We start from the raw sequence: 10,226 nt of genomic DNA on the forward strand, positions 1-10,226 counted from the left end.
GCATGCACACACATGCACACACACGCACGCACACACACGCACGCACACACACACACACACACACACACACACACAGAGTTAAGAACACTAAAATCAGCATCAGCCATACATCCACGAACAGACTTGGTGTCCTCTCTCCAGTTTTCTTGGTCTGCAACAAAAAACAACAGCAGGCTCACCTTGCTTCATGGGAAAACCTTGTATGTCCTTCCCATGGATTCAGACCACACAGCCATATCACCCTTCATCCAGAGAATCAGCAGCTACTCCTGTGGCCATGCACTTATAGAAAGTACAAAGTTTGCTCTTCGTCATCCACTTGAATGTGTTTCTGATGGCTGGTGGCTGGGAAGGAGATATTCCGCTTATCTTGACATAGCAGATCACCTAGGAGGCACTACAAAAAAGTGGTTCAGGAGTTTTGATCATTGGAGAAACCATTATTCATCCTGGGTCTGTTTGGCAGAACTCCAACCAGTTTTCAAGTCAGTTCTAGAGAACATTCTAAGTCTGTAAGTTGCCTGCCTGCTTCTGCAGGGATGAACTCTGGGGCATCATACACATTTGTAGATTTAGAGTAAATATCTGTGCACCAGTAGAAACCAAAACCTGCAGAGTCTGATGCCCTGGGATCATCATTCATGGCACCAGGGCAGAAAGTCACTGTCTAAGTGGTGTCAGGCAAGCAAAGCAACATTCATGACAGGGTTTCTTCAAGGCTTCTTGTTCTGAGGTCACTGTGCCCTTTGGTTCTCAAAGACAGTCACCTGAGGTCTGTTCCAGTGTACGGTAGGGGAAAATCAGCACCCATCTCTCCGCCTCTATCTTTTTCAGCACTCCTTCTACCAAGAGTTGAGGTCCAGGGCTAGAGCAATGGCCCAGAGCTTTAGAGCACTGGCTATGCTTCCAGAGACCTGGTTTCAGTTCCAGCATCCACATGGTGGCTCACAAGCCATCTGGAACTCCAGGTCCAGGAGATCTGACATTGTAATCTGACCTCCAAGGACACCAGGCATTCACACAGTGCACATAAATACATAAAGGCAAAACTCTCATATATGAAATAATTTGATTTTAAAAAGTGCTGAATTCAGTTCTGCACCTCTTTGGGTTTGAGATACTCTTTGGAATTTGCAGTAAACACAAAGAAAGCACAAATGCCACAGCTGGATTAGGAGACTATGCTGCCATGAAGGGCAGTAGGTCTCTTTCATTGGATACTTGTTTTTTTTTTTTTTTTTTTTTTTGTCTAGTTGCCATGTGATGAGGAAGACAGGTATAGGTCCTCCTGCAGCAGAGGTCTCAGGGGGACATGTATACAGTGATGTATGAGTGAGCAAACCTTTCAGGGGACTCTATTCCCAGCCACCTTCTAACTGCCATTTCTCTATGGCCTGGGACTGCTGTCTTCTTCTGTTGCTCAACAACAACAACAGCAGCAGCAGCAATAACAGCAACAACACATACATGGAGAGAGAGAGAGAGAGAGAGAGAGAGAGAGAGAGAGAGAGAGAGAGAGAGAGAAGAGAGAGAGAGAGGAAAAGAGGGAAAGATGAGAGAGAGAGACAGAGAGACAGAGAGAGACAGAGACAGAGAGAGACAGAGAGAGAGAGACAGAGAGGAGTTATTGTTCCCCTTTAGTCTGACAAAACATTTCCAATACTAGGTAAGTGTGTGGTCAGCAGTAGGGGATTTGGAACCATGGAATAGGGTTACAGCAAAGACCAGAACAGATGGGAACTTTAACTCATCTGCATAAGAATTTACAGACAAGCCATACCATGGGGAATTCCTTATAGGTCTTGTCTCGGGTGCTTTGGGTAGTGTCTTGGGCTTCTCTTCCTACCCTGCCTTACATTTAGTTGTATTTATTCTTAATTTTAATGTATAGAGCCATAAAAGGTTAGATTCTTACCCATCAACTCTGGCTACAAGTCAGAAAGTGAGATTTCTCCACATTCAAACAGACTTTCTCTTCATAACTCGAAGCAGAAACAAACTGCAAACTATCCAAGGTCTCCATACTTCTTGCCAGGTGTTGTAACCCATGAGAGAAGCTTGAGTTCAACATTACAGACTTAGCGACTTTCTTTCCTTTTTTTTTTTTGAGACTGGGTCACTGTCTGACCCTGTACCTCATGCTGGCCACTAATTTATTATATAGTCAAGGATACTCTTGATGAGACTAGGGAGGTGCACAATCACCCCTGGTTTGTGTAGTTCTGGAGATGGAACCCAGGGCTTCATGATTGCTAAGCAAGCACCCTGCCAACTGAGCTATACCCTTAGCCCCCAGACTAGGGTATTTTTAAAAAACAGAAATTTATTTTTCATAGTTCCAGATGGTTAGAAGCTCAAGATAGAGACATTATCAAGTTCAGCATCTGGTGAGTTCTTACATGGTGGGAAGGTTGAGGGAGCTCTCTGAGCTTCCTTTCATAAAGGCTTCTGTGTCGTTATCCCACCCCCAAAGCCCCAAATCTGAATACTATCACATTGCTGACAAGGTTTCAACCTATGAATTTGGAAAACACAAACAGTAAGTTATATGACTCGAGTCAACTTCTAAGAGTCTCAGCACTGAAACTGGGATTCAAGTGTCTGTCAGGGATCATCAAACTGTACATGGTTCTATTTCATCCTTAGCTGTCAGTTTATGGAGGTGGCTGTTTCTTCATTGCTCAGTTCCAAGCACGAGGACCCTCCCAATCTGACTCTCTCCCAGCTACCCTAGAATCCACGTGGGAGCACGGAGCACACTGTGACTTCTCTGCTAAAGAATGTAAAGGTGATGTAAAGAATGTTTCTTTTGAACTTAATGGTTTTTGTGTCTTCCTTCCTTTTCCTCTCTTCTTGCGTGTATTAAGTTCTGTCCTGGTCTTTCCTGTGGGAAAGTGCTTTCACTGTTCCGTGTATTTCTCTAAATCTGATATTTGGGCTTATGCTCCAAATCTTCAGGTGTAGACTTTTGAATCCTCAAATCAAGAACTTCATCCACTTTGATGGCAAAGACCTGCAGGATGAGCCCCCAGGGAGGGGCTGTGATGGAGAAGAGGGAAGTAAACACCACAGCTCATTGTTTGCTTGGTTCTCAGCTAATCTGTGGCCAATGTAATTTCATCTCTGAATTTTTTCTCTTATTTTGTTCTCTAACTGAAAGAATGTTCTCATCTTAAGAACAAGCCCATTGTCTTCCTAAGCCAGCTGGATAAGATTGCAGATTAGAATACCATTTTCCTTTCTGCTATGTATTTACTAAGCTATGCAATCAGAACCATGGTGTACACAAACCCTTAGGAATGTTAGAACAGGGACTGTAGAGAGGCTGGTTAGGAGCATGGGTAGTAGAAGGCGTCTTGATGGGACAGCTGTCTTAGGTGGGGAGAGTGTTCTAGTTTCAGGCTATCCTGGGTCTTCTCCAGGTGAAAAGGATTTACAGGGTACAGGAGAAGAGGGAGGGCACCAAGTCGGCCCTCAGGAATCAGCCTGTGGCAGGCCTGAGAAGCAAAGGGCTTGGCTCTTATCCCAAGGGCATGAGGTGTGAGCCCATCAGAAAATTCTAGGCTGGGTAATTTGCCTGGTTCCCTCTCCAGGTATTTGTTCATTCCATTCTCCTCACATGAAGTGCCTACTTTTCTTCCTTAGATGGGAAGGATTTCTGGCTTTGCTGGGCCTAGCCCTCAGTCTCCTCTCTTGCTACCCATGTATTGCTCTGTATTTTCACTACGACCACCCCAAACTTGCAGGCTCTCAAATACTTTTTTTCTCTTTTTTACCCCTGAGCCTTCATCCTTGCTGTCTGTCCCCTTTCTTGGGAGGGAGCATCTTCCTGCTGCCTTCCCCCTTCTGGCTATCTCTCACTACTTTTGCAGGTTTCCATTCTGTAGCCCTGTCCCCAAATCAATCCACAGGCTGAACCACAACATTCTTTCTCTTTGTGCTTCCATGCATGCTTCCCTATCCTGTCTCTAGTGTCCCCAGACAGACCTTTGAATTGCAGGCTTAATTCCCTAAACCAAACCTGCCGGGGATGGTGGTTTAGCTGCTCCTTGGCTTGATTGCTGTGAGCAGGTGGGTGGAGTTGGTAGTCCCTGGGCCCTGAAGTGGATTTCCAACTCAAGGTTCAGGACATGCGTAATGTAATAAGATTAGCATGTATATAATTAGACAGTTACAAGTGAAGGCATGGACTCTGGGAGGGATGCAAGCTTCATTCTAACTTCTAAAGGCATAGTTTCTGTCTCAGAGTCAGACGACCTGAGAACTATCCTATGCTGTGTGGTTTTGACAAGCTCCCCCTCTTCTTTTGAACCCTGGTTTTCTACTGGAGAGCTCAGAGGCTTTTGATCTGCTCAAAACTGTTGTCTCAGTTCCTGGTTCCTGGTGTTTTCTGTGACTGCTTCTAGGTTACCCTGCTTTCATCTCTCTCATCAGGACAGCTTCCCCACTGCCCAAGGCTTGTCACCTTCTCAGAGAAGGTTCTAGTGTCCCCTCTGTCCCCTCAGAACAAGCTTCACCTCTGCTGAGCTCTCACACCGCTACTTCACCTGGACATAGCCAGCGTTGCACTGTAGCTCACACACCACATGGATGTTTGGATCCTTTTCATCTCACCCCCCATTCTGCTTTGGGTTTTATTAATTATTATTTCATTAATTTTTAAATTAATATTTATTAATTATTTTATTAATTATTATTGTTTAAATATGTACTTTGTGTGTGTGTGTGTGTGTGTGTGTGTGTGTGTATGTGTGTGTACCAGAGTGCAGGAGCCCGCAGAGGTCAGAAGAGGCTTCAGATTCCCTGATGCTGCAATTTCAGGTGGTTGAGAGCTGCCTGGGGATGCTGGGAACTAAAGCCAGGTCCTCTGCAAGAGCAGCAAGTAACCTTAACCATTGGGCCACCTCTCTAGCCACAGATTTTATTTATTGTCTTTTACTTTTGAAAAGTTTCACCAGATCTGAGTCAGGTGACATTTCCTGAGACAGGACTGTAAATGAAGCAAGGAAACAGAGTTGCTCAGAAAGCTCTTGAAGCTTTTGGAAACTTGGCTAAGCCTTAGTCTTGCTCATTTACCTGGAAGCCAGAGGACAGGGTCAGGACTCACAGGTGATTACACACATAGCAACTTAGCTGCCTGCTAGATCTCAAACAGGGGCAATGTATTGGGTGTGGATACCACAAATTTATTTGTTAATCTTGGGAAATACTTGAGAGCAGAAAAGAAGAAGCAAGTGACAAATGACAACAGTCAAGAGACAAAGTTATTCTGTCTCCCAGTGAATCCCCTTTCTCTTTCTTTAGCTCTAGAGTGGGAGATTCATCTTTCCATAAAGCTCTGACTGTAAGAGTTGTGCCTTCCTCAAGTGGATATGCCTGCTTTCCCCAACTAGCGTGATTTAGACTAAGCCATGTGGATTTAAGTGATCTGAAGATTGGCCACCCATGTGGATAGAGCTGTGAAGGGAGTGAAGTACCCAAAGGGGACCTTGTGTCCCCTGGGATGCTCATTAGTTGCTAGAAATGGAAAGGCACCTGGCATTTTGGGAAACGGACAAAACCACATCCCTGGGCTGGGGAAGAACTTCACAGAAGAATATTTTGTGATGCAATCTCAGGTGCTCTAGTTAATAATTTTATTTTGAGGCAGGGTTTCCCTTTGTAGCCCTGGCTGGCCCAAACTGGTCTGAAACTCATAGATATCCATTTGCTTCTGTCTTCCGAGGGCTGGGATTAAAGACGTGAACTGCCCTTAAATTAATAATTTTGAAAACACTCCTAATCCTTTTTTGTATTTTGCTTTTAGTTTATCATTAAAACCAACTGTTTCTTTCCCCCTAATATTTAGTATATACTTTCTCAAAATCCTTTATGCATTACCACAAACCTGTTCTAAGCTCCTTCCCCCCAATTTCAGATCAAGGTGTCCCTGTTCCTGTTTGAGAAAAACCCTTCACATGTGCTGGGAGAGTGGAGTGGGCAGATGAGGCTGAGGGGGAGCAGAGCATGAGGCTACCACTCCTTGTCCTCAATGCTCAGAAACAGAGAAGTGATACGATTAACCAGCTTTCTGGAAACACTGTTGGGTAAAGTATGGACAACGTCTCTGAGGGAGGCAAGCGTGGATTTGGAAGGACCCATGGATTTGGAAGGACCCATTAGAAAGACCACTGCAGGAGTTCTGCAAATAGGACATGTGTGCACTTAGAAAGAAGGGAATGGTTTTGCGAGCTCTATGGGAAGCCCAATGTATGGACTGTGTTAACACCGGATTTAGAGAAAATCTACACTCTACTCCGAGGAAACGATTGGAGAACAGGACCATGTGCTGGCTAGTTTTATGTCAATTTGACACAAGCTAGAGTTATTTTGGAAGAAGAAGGTGATGCGGGAGTCCCCTCTGTGTGCTGTGATTACCATTAATGAATAAAGAAACTTCCTTGGCCTGTTGATAGGGCAGAACTTTGGTAAGCGGGGAGGACTGGACTGAATGCTGGGAGAAAGAAGGGCAGACTAAGAAAGATACCATGGATCTGCCACTGGAGATGTGCTGAAACTTTGTTGGTAGGCCATGACCTCGTGGTGATTATATATATATATATATATATATATATATATATATATATATGTATGTATATGTATGTATGTATATGTATATATATATGTAGAAATGGGTTAAATTAAGATGTAAGAGTTAGCCAATAAGAAGCTAGAGCTAATAGGCCAAGCAGCGATTTAATTAATACAGTTTCTGTGTGATTATTTTGGGTCTAAACTAGCCGGGCAGCCGGGAAGAACCAGTGGCCTCTCCTTCTACAGAAGAAACCTCAGTTGACAAAATGGCCCCACAGGAATCTGTGGGAAAGCTGGTGGCACATTTTCTCGATTGATGATTTTTGTGGGAGGGCATAGCTCACTTTGGGCAGTACCACCAGTTGGAGGATGGTCTTGGGTACTATAAGAATGTAGGCTGAGCAAGTCAGTAAACTGCACTCTTCCATGGCCTCTTCATCAGCGTCTGCCTCCAGGTTCCTGCTCTGCTTAAGTTCCTGCCCTGACTTCACTCAGTGATAGGGTATGATCCAAGGGTTGGAAATGGAAACAGACCACTTTTCCTCCCCAAGTTGCTCATGGCCATGGTGTTTTACCACAGCAGCATAAACTGTAACTAAGACAGGACATTTCCTGAGATGTGGTGGACAAGTTTACATGAAATTTGGTTGGGGGAAAGTATGTTGACAAGTGGACTTTGTGATATTGCTGGGGAGTGTGCATGCATAGAGTTTGGAAGAGTGGCTTAGGTGGGAGAGATAAACTTGACAATTACTGGAATACTAATGGGAATGAGGAATTGCCTCTAGATAGAAGGCAGAGGGAAAGGGCAGGGATTATGAGATCAAACCTTGAGACTACCAATATTTAATGACCTTGAAGGGTCATCCTCTTTTTTTTTCCGGAAAGGGTTATTCTTTATGATGGCCCTCAATCATTATTGTCTCTAGGAATCAATATACTTGTTTAGTTTATGCAACACAGTACCAGGTTCATAGGTGTCTGTCTGACAGAATACATCAGAAATGGTGATATGCCACATCGGAGACAAACAAAGACATCGTGGCTTTCTCTTGGTTGTTCTTTCTTGTGATTTTTATCCCCCCCCTCTTGGACCATCTCTAGTCTGCGACTATGCTGTGAAGATCCCTAAAGAGGATGCCAGAAGTTAGGAAACTTCATGAAGTCTCCTGCTGATGGCTTCATTGTACAGAGATTGGAAGTAGATCCTTCAGTCCTTTCAGAGAGTGGTACACTCAGCCAACGACGCGTTGACAGCTTTGTTAGAGACCTCAAGCTAAACTTCACTTTAACTGCCCTAATCCTGACTCTCAGAAATTGTGTCCATTTTTTTGTTTATTTCTAGTTGTTGGGTTTGAGGACAATGTGTTATACAGTCACAGATTACTTCCAAGAAAGAGACCAGGGAGCAAACTAAAAGGAATAGCAAGAGAGGTAGGATGACTGCCTGCTGCTTCTGGAGGAGAGGTTACATAATGGTTAATACTGTAAATCAACTTGACAGGAGCTTGAGCAGTCCAGAAACTGGGCCAGAGTTTATTTTGGGTATGTCAGTGAGGGTATTTCTAGGTGAGATTAACATTTGAATCAGGAGACGCAATAAAGCAGGGTGGTGAGTCAGTTGGTTGAAGTAAAACAGACTAGGAATTGAGCCTTTCCCTCTGCCTTTGGTTTTGAGCTGCTCTTGAGCGCCTTGGTTGAGGGGCTGGAACTGCACCATCCCCTCTCTTGGTCTTTGAATTACTGCTTATGAATTAAATTGAATCACAGTGTGAACATCAAACAAATAGAAAGTGTGAGGAAATCTTTACCAGCAATACATCTGAAATAAACTATTCCCATTTGTCTTTGTTTTGTTTTATTTTTGAGAAAGGTTCTCACTATGTAGCTCTGACTGTTCTGGAACTCGCTATGTAAACCAGGATGTCCTTGAATCCACAAAGATCCACCTGCCTCTGTCTTCCAAGTGCTGGGATTAAAGGTGTGCACCACCACTGCCTGACTAAGCAATTCTTTTTTTTTCCAATTAGAGCAAGCTTTATTTAATACTGGCCAGAAAAGTGGACAGGTATATTCCTGGGATACCCAGCACATGGCTACAAGCTATGTTTGCAAGGTGCCTATGAGGACCAAATTGAGACAGTGATGTACTTCCTACCTTCTTCTGTACTTCCTACCTTCTTCCTGTTGAGAGCATGCATACATCCTGACATACTTCCTGCCTAAGTATGTCTGAGCACATCTGGCGAAGTTGGGCCAAACAAATTTATTTAGGGAAGTGGAAACATGTAGCTAGTTATATGAACCTCTGACATCTTGGGAAGTATCTGTCCTTTGGCAAATGTGGCATACAAGCTAACTTTAGCCCTTACAGTATGTCATTGGGATGGATTTGAATATCTCAAAAATCCACAACAGGTTTTTCTGTCTCTGTTTCTATGCCTGCTCCTTGCTGATTAGGATATAAGTCTCAGCTACTGCTCCAGCACCATGGTGCTACCATGCTCCCTGTAATGATGGACATATACCAACTCCCAGAAACTGTGAGCAAGGCCCCAATTAAATGGTTTTCTTTTACAAGTTGTATTGGTCAAGATGTTTCTTCACAAGAATAGAAAAGTAACTAAGGCAAGTCCTCAGGACTGTTATTGGGATACTTCTGAGGATGACAGAGGTCCATTGAGAGAATGGAAGGTAGATGATTTTTATTCTCAGTGGAATTCAGAAGAACCCCATCCTAGCAAGCTATGAACTAAAGATAGGGTGTCCTTCAAAATTTGGGTGTTTCAAATATGTTGGTATTCAGAAACATTAGGAGTTGGAGGTAGGATAGGGAATGATACTGATATAATTTATGAGTCTGTTTCACTACCTACTGTGTTAGTGAGGCATATATTTTTCTTTCTTTTTTCTAATATTTTTTATTACTTTATAAATAACACCATTCAAAATTTCCACTTCCTCCCCTCCTCCCACTTCTCTCCCACTCCCCCACATACCCTCCCTCTCCCCTTCCAGTCCTAAGAGAGGGCAGGGTACTCTGCCCTGTGGGAAGTCCAAAGCCCTCTTCACTCCATCCAGGCTTAGGAAGGTGTGCATCCAAATAGAATAGGATCCCAAAAAGCCAGTACATGCAGTAGAGACAAATCCCAGTGCCATTATCATTGGCTTTTCAGTTTGCCTCAATTTTCAGCCACATTCAGAGTTTGATCCCATGCTCGTTCAGTCACAGTCCAACTGGATTTGGTGAGCTCCCATTAGCTCAGGCACACCGTCTCAGTGGGTGGACCAACCCCTTGCAGTCCTGACTTCCTTGCTCATCTTCTCCCTCCTTCTGTTCTTCCACTGGACCTTGGGAGCTCAGTCCAGTGCTCCGATGTGGGTCTCTGTCTCTATCTCCATCTGTCACCAGACGAAAGTTCTATGGTGATATTCAAGATAGTCATCAGTCTGACTACTGAACAAGGCCAGTTCAGGCACCCTTTCCTCCACTGCCCAGGGTCCTAGCTGGGGACATCCCCGTGGACACCTGGGAACCCCTCTAGAGTCAAGCCTCTTGCCAACCCAAAAAATGGCTCCCTTAATTAAGATATCTTCTTCCCTGCTCTCATATCCGTCCTTCCTCCATCTCAACCATCCCATTCCCCCAAGCT

This window comes from Arvicola amphibius, chromosome 6 (genome assembly GCF_903992535.2).
Source record: "Arvicola amphibius chromosome 6, mArvAmp1.2, whole genome shotgun sequence".
NCBI lineage: Eukaryota > Metazoa > Chordata > Mammalia > Rodentia > Cricetidae > Arvicola > Arvicola amphibius.